The sequence below is a fragment of the Salmo salar genome, chromosome 26, assembly GCF_965601325.2.
Source record: "Salmo salar chromosome 26, fSalSal1, whole genome shotgun sequence".
NCBI lineage: Eukaryota > Metazoa > Chordata > Actinopteri > Salmoniformes > Salmonidae > Salmo > Salmo salar.
Window position 1 is genome coordinate 27,780,014 of NC_138316.1, and position 12,333 is coordinate 27,792,346.

A 12,333-nucleotide genomic window follows, 5' to 3' on the forward strand; every position below is an offset into this window, starting at 1 on the left:
ATCTGATTCAGTGAAATAGTCATACTAGATGTATTTAGCTATACTAGATGACAGATATTGTGATACTTTGCTGTAAATTCACATCAATCTGTTTCTCCTCGATGACAGCAAAACACAGAAAATTTCAATTTTTCTCTACTGTGCGGATTAATGATTAATCAGGTGCCTGTTTCTTTTGGCAGGCAACACTGCAAACCATACTGCCTGTGAAGGTCCTATTAATAAGGATGGTTTCCCCCTTTAGCTAGTGCCCACACTATCAGGATTGTTTACATTCTGGAAGCTGCACTAAAAACAGGTAGAAAACCCCCTTCTGCCAGCCGAGCTTCATGAAGTAGCCTGGAAATGAATTATGTAGATCCAGTGGCTTTTGATTTTCACCCTGCAAGGCTTTCCTTTCCATTTTTTGATTAAACCTTTTTTTCTCTGTCAGTGTGTCCCTTTGAGAGAATGAAGGTACAAATGTCTTTGGTTTGAGAATGGAGAGCATGCTCTACATACAGTACTGTGCAGGTTCTACTAGCTCTCCTAGCTCATGGGCCATGCCATGTGCACTTTTTAAATAGAGGGTGAGCTGGACAGTCTATTGTGGATGGCCTAAGATAGGGAAAGGCAACTGGGGGGGGGGGGGGGGGGGGGGGCAACAAAATGTAGCTTAGGGCCCCCAAAGGGCTAGTGCCGGCTTTGACTGCATGTGTGGGTATGGATGTGGGTACTCAATTGTTCTACATGGGCTCCATGGCGGGGGTGACAGATGAAGGCCTCCACTTTGATGGCACCCCACTGACAGGACCATACACGGGGGCTCTTGAGTCTTGAATCCATGCCAGGCATGCTGCTGAATACAGATTAAGTTATTGTATATGCATGAGTTAAGGTAAAGCAAGGTTACTGTACAGTATATACAGTATATGTATTCTGTGTCATACAGCATTTGTAATATTTATTTAAAAAGTACCCTCTTTCTCTCTCTCTCTCTCTCTCTCTCTCTCTCTCTCTCTCTCTCTCTCTCTCACACACACACACACACACACACACACACACACACACACACACACACACACACACACACACACACACACACACACACACACACACACACACACTACCTTGCAGATGAGATGAGCAGGCAGGAAGCCATCCATTGATGCTATGGACATTATAAGAGAAAATGTTATTGTCCTGAGGTCATTATTGAATAAAGTGTGCCCTTCTCACATCACATCATTTATGGAGGGCAATGTATCAATAAACGTCAGCTCATCTGTCCCCCTGGTAGCTGAAACCATCTGTCTTGTGCCTGTCTGGGATGAGGTCTATGATGGACACCTAGAGACAACATAATCACATTTTCAGCAAAGCTGGCTGGGCTGATACACTTTTTGGTGTGGGGCCAAAGTCTCCATTCAGAACCATACAACTTCCCTTATGGCTTTTATTACCACATTCTCTATTGAACTATATGTGAGTTAGGCTACAGTCGAGTGCGGCATGTCTCTATCCATTCCCGACTGATTTCCCTTCTACAATTATGTAGATTGTCAAATTACCTTGGGAATGGAAAGATGTCTCAATTCAGGAAACATAGCATATCACTTTGGTTTTTCACTGTAATTAAATATACATTGTAATTTAAAAAACGATTACAGTGCGTAGTCCTAAACATACAGTGCAAGCACCATATTAAAAAAAAATGTTTTACTTCCTAACTATTCTGTCGCGCTTGTCTCTGTCGCGTGGTAGCCGGCATTATTTCACTTCGCACGATATCTGCGGTTAACAGCATAAGGCGGACACCTGACAGTTATAGCGACTTCGCGCTAGACAGATAAAATTGGATTCGATACAGTGATTCCCTGGCATTGGGGGCATCGACTCGTGTTCAGGTAAACTGGAAACAATCGCTCCCAGTTACTGATTTATTCTATAATAAGGGCGCGCACTGGTTCGGTGACTGTATGCTACTGTAGTCATTTTCATATTTTTTCTCGCTTCAAATCCAAAAGATGAAAATACATTTTGCATTGAAAATATAAGATGTAGTGTTGTTTATTCTTCAGTTTTTCAACGACATTACTGTTATTGCAGCGGTTGCCTGGAGGAAAGAAGAGATACCTCTCCTTGGAGACTTCCCGGGATGCAAAACTCAAGCGCAAGACACAAGAATGGAGCGCAATACTGCTGCTGTCTGATTGGCGAACCGTCCATCGCTTCATCTTTTCACATTAGTTCTACTCGACGAAGCTCTAACCAGGTCTATTGCAACCAGGACTCGACCACGAGACATCTAACTTATAGAGACAGTAGGCTAACATTTGTCTCGGGTTTGTTTATTCGGAAAAGCCTATTATTTAAGAAATAGGCGGACGCCTTTTCCGTGGTGCTGAAGATAGGAGGACTTGGCTGATCTACGAGTGAGGAGAATCAGTACACGAGCCCACACTTTCCGCCCTGTCTTGTCAGCTTTATGATATCAGGTCCATTCGCTAAGGTAAATTTATTCCCATACGTATCTAGATAATGTTTTTGTCATGTGAGTTACGTCATAAAACATATCTAGGCCAACTGTCTTCAATCGAATGGTAGGCTGGGTTGACATCTCACCTGTATTTAGCCAGTTAAGTTTTTGTGTTCTTGTACATGGACATGTTTTGTCTATACAGAACCTCGTTACACATCATATTGATAGGCTACATTAATACATTGAGCCTGTTTAGTTTTTATTTAACTATAACAGCTTCATTAGCATATCTTTGCTTGATGTGTTTATTGTCTCACTGTCTTATACGGTTTCCAATAGATACCACAGCCACAAAGTCAAATTGGCAATATCGTAAAAATTAAAGAAAAACAAAATGTGCTTTTTGGTCTTAATTTAAGGTTAGGGTTAGGCATAAGGTTAGCAGTATGGTTAAGGTTAGGGTTAGGTTTAAAGAATATACATTGTAGAAATAGGGGGGGTTCAGGACTTTGTGGCTGTGTTAACTAGTGAAGACCGTCTCTACAGGTGACAATTGGGCAACTGTATATATATATATATATATATATATATATATATATATTGTTAATACAATTGTTTTTGTACAGTAAGCCTATCTCCTAGCCTACTTTTGTGCGATAAACGTTTTCCTACACATTTCTGTGGTCTTGCCTTTGCTCATAGGAATCAAACAGTGGATTGCAATAACCTATAGGTTTCATCAGCACATTTTAGAGGTGACATAATACCAATAGCCTAGTTACAGTGGATAGATGTGTTTGTTGAAGAAATGATTATGCTGCTCTCCTCTGGTATCCATTATACAGCACCATATATTGATATTGTACCTTGCCATTATGCGCATTAGTCAAGCAAATAGTATTCTTCTGCTCCTCTTTTCCCCGGTTCTCCTCTCCCAAAGTTTGAACATAATGAATGCTGCCACTGTCTTTCCCTCATTTGGAGTCATGCCTAGTTGCTCCTTGCAGACTGCCATATCAAGCATGCATTATTCAATTTAAGTGGTCAGTGAATGAACTCAAATTGTGTTCATCCTAATTATACACTGAGTACATAGGGAAAGTATCCCATTATTCATACTGCGATTCACAAGTCTCATTTTAGAGCGGGCTAGGTAGACTGACTGCAAATATTTTCTGTGATAAATGCAGAGCATTCTTATTAGGTTTGGGATATTATTTTCACCTTGTTTTGTGAGATGGGAAATGGCATATATTACATTGATGTCTGTGTCTAACTCCACTTTCAACTGAACCATGATTCTGTTCAATTTCTCATTATTACCAGATGCGCTGAGGCAGACAGAAATCGGAGAATAAATACACTCCCCAAGAAGGTACAATAACTAAAAACTGTCATTAAAAACAAACACGAGCAAATCTCCAACAGCACCTGCTGCATGCATGGTAAAGACAAGAATGTGAGTGACAGCAAGGTGTGGTTATGCGCCTGCGTTACAGAATCCAAGGGACAATAGAGTTGGGAGGATCAGCTTTATATTGTGGATTTGTGTAGGTTAAAGTGCCTGTGTGGATAACAGACGTGGATGTCGTATAGAAAGTTTTGTGTAGGCTTCATTTACTATTGCAGTTTGTATCTGACCTACAGTAGATGTGGCTCAGAGATGCCCTATGGAGCTGACCCAGAGGGTGTGTTGGATTATAAAGGCGATGGTTGCAAGGATCAGGTGTCAGTATTATCTGCAGTGCAAACTGCAAACCCTTAAATAGGCCTACATCACTTTATACTTTATGACAAAGAGTGAGTGAGTTCAGCATAATGGCTTCCATTTGTTCTCCCTCCTTGCTTCCAAAAACATGTTACGTTTTGTGCCAAAAAAAGAAGCTCTTGGTAATTGATGACGAAGGTCAGTGATCCGTTCTTTGGCCAGTTCATGTTTTTCTCCTACAAATCTACTGCTAGGTGCTCTGCTGAACAAAATAGAAAAATATTGGGGAAAAGAACACACAAGATTGCTGTGTTTACTAGCTCTGGTGTTTACTAGCTCTGAAAAAGTGACCCAGTCTATAAGCATGGGTATGACACATTGGGGAAGATGTAATTTACAGATCAATGGAATAAATGATTATAATAATCTGTTAAAATACTCCAGCTCTTACTGATCCCTGATAGACACAGTGTTTTCAATGGCTTTTTGAGGACCTCAGCTGTCTGCCGTCATTGGGGTCCTATTGGGCATCAATATTTAGGTCTCTGTGAAGCCTCTCTGTACATTTGCTGATTATAGAAAAATGATGTGCAATATTTGTGCAGTATTGTGCAACTTATTTTTTTTGTAAGAGGAAATTAGTATGTCAATCATGTTAAAATGGCCCCCAACCCCTTTTCACTTGGTGCCAGAGAATGCAGGTGCTGTCCAACGAGAGAATAAGGCCCCCTTTGAGGTGGTGTCCATGTGACTGAATGCAATGGCTTCTGTCAGCGGCCAGGGTCATTGGACACAGCAGAGCTTTGACGCATACAAAATGTGCTTGAAGATGCTGTGCTCATACTGAGGCTGGCAGAGGCCCAGTGGAGCTGGGACATAGCACTCCAGATGGCTCTGCAGTGACCAACGGCTCCTCGGAACGGATGAAGAGCGCAGTCCAAGCCCAGCTGGAAGCTAGGGATGCCTTACGCGGGTGTGAGTGAGTGTACTTGTGTGCAGGACCGGCGTTATGGGCGAGCCTTAGGGGGCCCACCCTACCATACCTCCTTGCCCATCCAAATAAAATATTTAAATATTGATTTATTTGTCTGAGACGCGCTGACAGAAAGATGCATCAATTTCAGATAAAGCATCTGAGTGAGAGAAACAGAGACCCCCTGTCTCAATATGTCTAGACCATGTACAGTATCTGATTCTGTCTGGACCAAAAGAGTATGGAATGTCATACCATTTCTGTCCAGACAGCATCAGATATATGGGCTAAATATAATAAGACAGAGGGGCGCTGTTTTGCTCACTCGGATGCTTTCTTCGGTCAGAGAGTTTTCAGCAGAGAGGAAGAGGCAAAGAGGGCTGACAATCTCCAAAATCAGGCCAGAATAGGCCTAATGCATTTCTATTGGCATAATAAGCAGACCTAAGCTTGTCACCTGCCTTCCCGCCTTTGGGACAACGACTCCCGTTGTTAGGGCAGAGAGATGAGCATCTCGTCATTATATATAGATCTCTGGTTTCACCCTCTTGCGAATTGGAAAGGCAAGTTGGCGGGTCCACAGTGCACTGTTAGGATGCTGGCTTCCCTTAAAGTAAATTGATGTTTTGCCAAAATTTTATAATTACTCTTGTCTAAATAAAAACATTCAAAATACTTCACCAGATAGCATGACTTAGCCACAGAGGATCATTAGCTTCTTTAAAAACATAGCTGTGTAGGTCATGCCTATTTGGGAAGGCCAGAATGTGCAATAATGTCGAGCTGATGAGTTGCGGCTGTCAGTGAAAAGCATCTAAAATATGCGTGAAGATAATGTGTCTTGAGTATTTTTGAATATGTTGCAAAAAGAAGGGGAGGGGTGTGCAGCGAAGATATGTCGTGTCTATCTTCAGAATGCACACACTCAGCTCTCCAGAATGCACTCAGCTGTCTCCCATCAATTCTTGCGCATTCATTGTTTCATTCTGTGAATTGTTTGCCCTTTGATTGCTTATTTTTTTAAATAAATTCCCCATTACATATGTCACCAGTAGGCCTAGTAAATGTACCGTTAATCCCCCCGTCATTTGGTTACATTAATTTCTGTTAATGCATGTATTAATTACAGTACAGTCATTTACCATTCTCATTCTCGGAATGGAAATGTTGTTTGCAGTGTTCATAACCTGCTACACTTGTGATAAACAAGTTTTGGTTTATTTCATAACCATTACGAGTTTTGTCAATCTTTTCATTGTCTTTTGTTTGAAGTGTTCCATGAGCAATGAGCATGAGTCTGGTTTCTCAGGAGCGCCTGAGCACACATAGAAGTAGGCCTACCTAACCTGCTGCGTGTAATTATAAGAAAGTGCCCATTAGGCAATGTCTGATTGTCTTAACTCACCACTTCCACCAGTAATAAGCTGAGCTTCTCAGTGATTTCCTTTCACCTCACACATCAAATCAAATCAAATTTTATTGGTCACATACACATGGTTAGCAGATGTTAATGCGAGTGTAGCGAAATGCTTGTGCTTCTAGTTCCGACAGTGCAGTAATATCTAACAAGTAATCAAACAATTTCACAACAACTACCTTATACACACAAATGTAAAGGGATGAATAAGAATATGTACATATAAATATATGGATGAGCGATGGCCGTGCAGCATAGGCAAGATGCAGTAGAATGCAGTACATGGTATAGAGTACAGTATATGCATATGAGATGAGTAATGTAGGGTATGTAAACATTATATAAAGTGGCATTGTTTAAAGTGACTAGTGATACATTTATTACATCTAATTATTAATTGTTAAAGTGGCTAGAAATTTGAGTCTGTATGTTGGCAGCAGCCACTCAATGTCAGTGATGGCTGTTTAACAGTCTGATGGCCTTGAGATTGTTTTTCAGTCTCTCAGTCCTAGCTTTAATGCACCTGTACTGACCTCGCCTTCTGGATGATAGCGGGGTGAACAGGCAGTGGCTCGGGTGGTTGTTGTCCTTGATGATCTTTTTGGCCTTCCTGTGATATCGGGTGATGTAGGTGTCCTGGAGGGTAGGTAGTTTGCCCCCGGTGATGCGTTGTGCAGACCGCACTACCCTTTGGAGAGCCTTACTGTTGTGGGTGGAGCTGTTGCCGTACCAGGCTGTGATACAGCCCGACAGGATGCTCTCGATTGTGCATCTGTTAAAGTTTGTGAGTGTTTACAGTGACAAACCAAATTTCTTCAGCCTCCTGAGGTTGAAGAGGCGCTGTTGCGCCTTCTTCATAATGCTGTCTGTGTGGGTGGACCATTTCAGTTTGTCCGTGATGTGTACGCCGAGGAACTTAAAACTTTCCACCCTCTCCACTACTGTCTTGTCGATGTGGATAGGGGGATGCTCCCTCTGCTGTTTCCTGAAGTCCACGATCATCTCCTTTGTTTTGTTGATGTTGAGTTAGAGGTTATTTTCCTGACACCACACTCCGAGGGCCCTCACCTCCTCCCTGTATGCCGTCTCGTCGTTGTTGGTAAACAAGCCTACCACTGTAGTGTCGTCTGCAAACTTGATGATTGAATTGGAGGCGTGCATGGCCACGCAGTCATGGGTGAACAGGGAGTACAGGAGAGGGCTGAGAACGCACCCTTGTGGGGCCCCAGTGTTGAGGATCAGCGGAGTGGAGATGTTGTTTCCTACCCTCACCACCTGGGGGTGGCCCGTCAGGAAGTCCAGGACCCAGTTGCACAGGGTCTCGAGCTTAATGACAAGTTTGTAGGTTACTATGGTGTTAAATGCTGAGCTGTAGTTGATGAACAGCATTCTTACATAGGTATTCCTCTTGTCCAGATGGGTTAGGGCAGTGTGCAGTGTGATTGCAATTGCGTCGTCTGTGGACCTATTGGGGCAATAAGCAAATTGTATTTAAAAAATATTTCCAACACTCCCGGCCTCGATAATCACCAAGCCTCGGAGTGAAAGAGCAAAATATCATGATCTGATGATCCCATATATCCAGTGGAAACGTAATAAAAATCAGCTGTTTTTCTCGAGCTCACTGGTGCGAGAAACTCTGAGGGCTCGGAATAGGCTAGTTGACACAATGTTGCAAGTTAGCTAGCAACAGCTTCTGGCCGGACCCAGTTGATGATTTGATACAATGTTGTACTTCACTAGCGATAGCTCAAGTCAAGACAGATAGAAATGAGGCAGAGTAGAGAGTTGAATGTGATTGAAAGAACCAGAATTTTCATCAGGAGATTTTGTACTGTTTTTATTTGTCAGCTTTAGGCTTATGTATTTTACTTAGTTGACAATGGAAGTTATAGTCCTACTGATACATTGGCATATGGGCTATCTCTGAGTTCTATGCGCTAATTTCTCTAGCTGCCAATGGGCCACAGCGTATCAATGTGTCCATATGGCAGAGGCTGGTGCTCTCCCCTTAGTTACATTATTACTTTATGATTAACCACGTGAAAATGATTTTGAAAAACGGAAAACTTAATTCTTGAAATAAAACTGTTCCTCGAAAACGCGTATGTAAAAAGGATCATAACTGTCACAAAGATGGATTGAAATGATAGGATAAATTGTAAGCATCCCCAAACTTGAAACTCAAGAGCTGCCTATGGGCTTTACTATAACACCCATAAAAAAATGGTGAACGCACAAGCGAGTGCACACATAGGAGGTCCCGTGAAAAAACGTGTCCGTCTATGGATATCCAAGGCCATCCACCCTGCTTGTGTGTGTTATAGAAAGAGAGAGAAAGAGAGAGTGTGTGCGTGTGTGGCCATGTGTGTGTGTTTGTCAGAGCAATTACTTATCACACCTGTTAGTCCCTTACGGAAAAAACATATGAATTTCACATGTGAACATGTGAAGTGTTCCACATTTTTTTTCTTCATGTGATCACATGATCTTACGTGAAGTTAATGTGATAACATGTGACAACATGTAAAGCAACATGTGATAACGTGAAACTACATGGGTTAACATGTGATCACGTGTTCCAAAAACACGTTTTCACATGATTTCACATGAAAAAATGTATGGGAAATCATGTATTTTTTCTGTAAGGGGTGACTCTGTCAGAATGGACATTAGAGACAATTCACTTACTTTACCCTTTGGTTTCCAAGCTGAATCTGCAGTTTTTGTTACTATAGGATTTAGAATAATATACAGTAGATCCTTATAGATGATCAGTTACTACCATGGGGATGTATTGAAGCCATGGTACTGTGTAGCTAGGTGACCCTGGACTGGGGGAGGGGGGTTTGGATCATTCTTGAGTCTGATTAAGGACAGTGATTCAGTGTGTAGGCAGTGGCTTGTGCGACATTACAAGATCTCTCTCTTTTTAAAGAAGAACCACCTGAGATCCCAAGGCGGAGCAGGAGCGCATGACGACAAACACACACAGTGGCTTCAAAGAGCTAACCTTCCTTTGCCGTTTCCATTTGGCAGGCCGCTAGAGAGCAGAGCGGGAGAGAGAGAGAGAAAAGAAGCCTGCTCTTTTCATTCCGCCACATCTGTTCCGTGAAGGAATAAGAGCATGATCTGCACTCTGATCACAATGAATTATTCCTCATCCGGCTATAAATATGTGCTCCCTTGAACACTGAGCCTCTTTCAATGCCAGGAATCTTCGCACTCCATACAACACAGCATCACCAGGCAACACCCATGGCCTTGTCAACTGGTTTGGAGCTGGAAAATCAGAGACACCAGTTGAGTTTACTGGGTACTTCCTGCAGTTGAATGACCAAAGTGCCCTCACATTCATGGGTGGAATGTTATTCATATTTTTCATCATTTCATAATTAATTAACATTATTATCATTTTTAAGCCAGAAATCTGGTGTTTCTATGTCAAACGTTTTTTGTTATATTTTAGTCTTCTGTGATGTATATAACGTGTAATATTGGGATGCAAACTGAAAATTGAATAACTTTCAACTCTCTATCTGACATGGCACGTCTTCTTTTTTTAAGCCCATAACTATGTGTGTGAGGTGTATACTTTTGTTTCAAAGTAGATTTGTTTAAGACTACCAAGAAACCCTGATTTAGCTCACTGCAGTAAAATGTTATTAAGGAAAGCTTGACTTCTGAATTAGACTACAGCTTGATAACCAAATAATCCAATGGGTTAATAATATTGCTGAGAAAACATAAATGGAATGTGCTTTTCTCCCTCTGCAAAATGTTTATTTACATTCTCCTGAAATCAACATGCCTACAATGCAATTTATACTACCATCGATTCCCACGGGGGGCCAGTACAAAAAAAAATGAAAAAATAAATGCATGAAATGAAATGTATGCATTCACTACTGTAAGTCGCTCTGGATAAGAGCGTCTGCTAAATGACTAAAATGTAAAAAAATGTAATCATTAAAGGTGACTTATGGTTTGGTAGCTACATTTCAGGCTCTTAGTCATCAATGACTATTCATTTCTAGTCAATCCTATAGGAATAGCTTCACATTTAGCTTTAGATCAGATCTGTGTACCAAATGGCACCCTATTTGCTATATAGTGCACTACTTTTGACCATAGCCCTGGTCAAAAGAAGTGCACTATAAAGGGAATAGAGTGCCATTTGATGGCAGCCTGAGCCTGAGCCTTAAACAGGAAGTGGATGAATGTGATATTGGTCCATCACCTCTAATGGGAACAAAAGGTCACCCTTAATTATTCATTTGGGATGTCAAACAATCCTCAGCTGCTGTTATTTAGAGGAGGAGATCCATTGAATAATGCAGAAGGAGGATTCTCTTTCCTCCTCCAAAACCAGAGGCACCCACACTCGTTGGTTTGGCTGTTTTATAGTAGAGCCTTATCTTTATGCTAGAGCCCCCTGTCATTTTACACCGACCCGACCTTCACTGTCACTTCTGGTGAAACTTGGGATGGCATAGAAGGTGACATCTGACTCTTGTTGTTTTTCTACATATTCTAATGCCTGTTTATAGAGTGCTCCATGCAGGGAGAGAACGATAATGCATTAAAACAGCTGAATCATTATGGTTGTCTTCCCACTCCCCCTATCTGTTGTGGTAGACTACCCTTGTCAATTGCTTTTAAGCAGCTTTCTTAAGATGTAGGGGGTGCAGCTCAAGAAGCAAAAGGAGATATTAATGCTATTAAAGTACATTAAAGTGAAGAATGGTGTAATGTGAGTCGCTACCGTGGGAAGAATAGCTGGGAGGAAGCAGAGAGGATTCAGACGAGTGTGGGGGAGAGTCTGCAAATGTGCTCTTTGTTGGGCATGAGAGAGATAGAGAGAGGAGAGAAGCAGAGAGAGAGAGAGGAACAGGGAGAGAGGGGGGTGGATGTGGAGAGAGAGAGGCAGATAGAGAGCGAAAAAGAGAGAGGCACAGAGAAATGAGAAAGAGAGCAAAAGAGAGAGGCAGAGGGAGAGAGGTGAGAGAGAGAGAGAAAGAAAGAGAGAATGACAGAGGGAGATGGAGAGAGAGAGAAAGAAAGAGAGAATGACAGAGGGAGATAGAGAGAGAGAGAGAGAGAGACCACCTCCAGACTGTTCTCTGAACATGCAGAGATGCACATGTAGAGATACATGACTCAGACTGCAGAATGAAGGAGGCAGTGGAAACACATTGATTTGGGAAATCTACACTGAGTATACAAAACATTAAGAACAACTGCTTTTTCCATGACATAGACTATCCAGGTGAATCCAGGTGAAAGCTATGATCCCTTATTGATGTCACTTGTTAAATACACTTCAATCAGTATAGATGAAGGGGAGGAGACAGGTTAAAGAAGGATTTTTAAGCCTTGAGACAATTGAGACATGGATTGTGTAAGTGTGCCATTCAGAGGGTGAATGGGCAGACAAAATATTTAACTGCCTTTGAACGGGGTATGGTAGTGGGTGCCAGGCGTACTGGTTTGTGTCAAGAACTGCAACGCTGCTGGGTTTTTCACTCTCAACAGTTTCCTGTGTGTACCAAGAATGGTCCATCACCCAAAGGACATCCAGCCAACTTGACACAACTGTGGGAAGCATTGGAGTGAACATGGGTCATTATCCCTGTGGAACGCTTTCAACACCTTGTAGACTCCATGCCTCAATGAAATGAGGCTGTTCTGAGTGTAAAATGGGGGATGCAACTCAATATTATGAAGGTGTTCCTAATGTTTGGTATACTCAGTGTATATTTAACCAGGCAATG

General features: G+C 41.9%; 1 protein-coding gene across 1 annotated transcript in view; it reads left to right on the forward strand.

The window, feature by feature from the left end:
* Positions 1–1,770: 1,770 nt before the first annotated feature.
* Positions 1,771–12,333, forward strand: part of LOC106587564 (carbohydrate sulfotransferase 8) — a 207,335-nt gene continuing 196,772 nt past the window's right edge. Inside the window, exon 1 of the mRNA XM_014176072.3 lies at positions 1,771–2,491. The gene's annotated coding sequence lies outside the window, so the exon portion shown is untranslated. The remainder of the gene's footprint in view (positions 2,492–12,333) is intronic.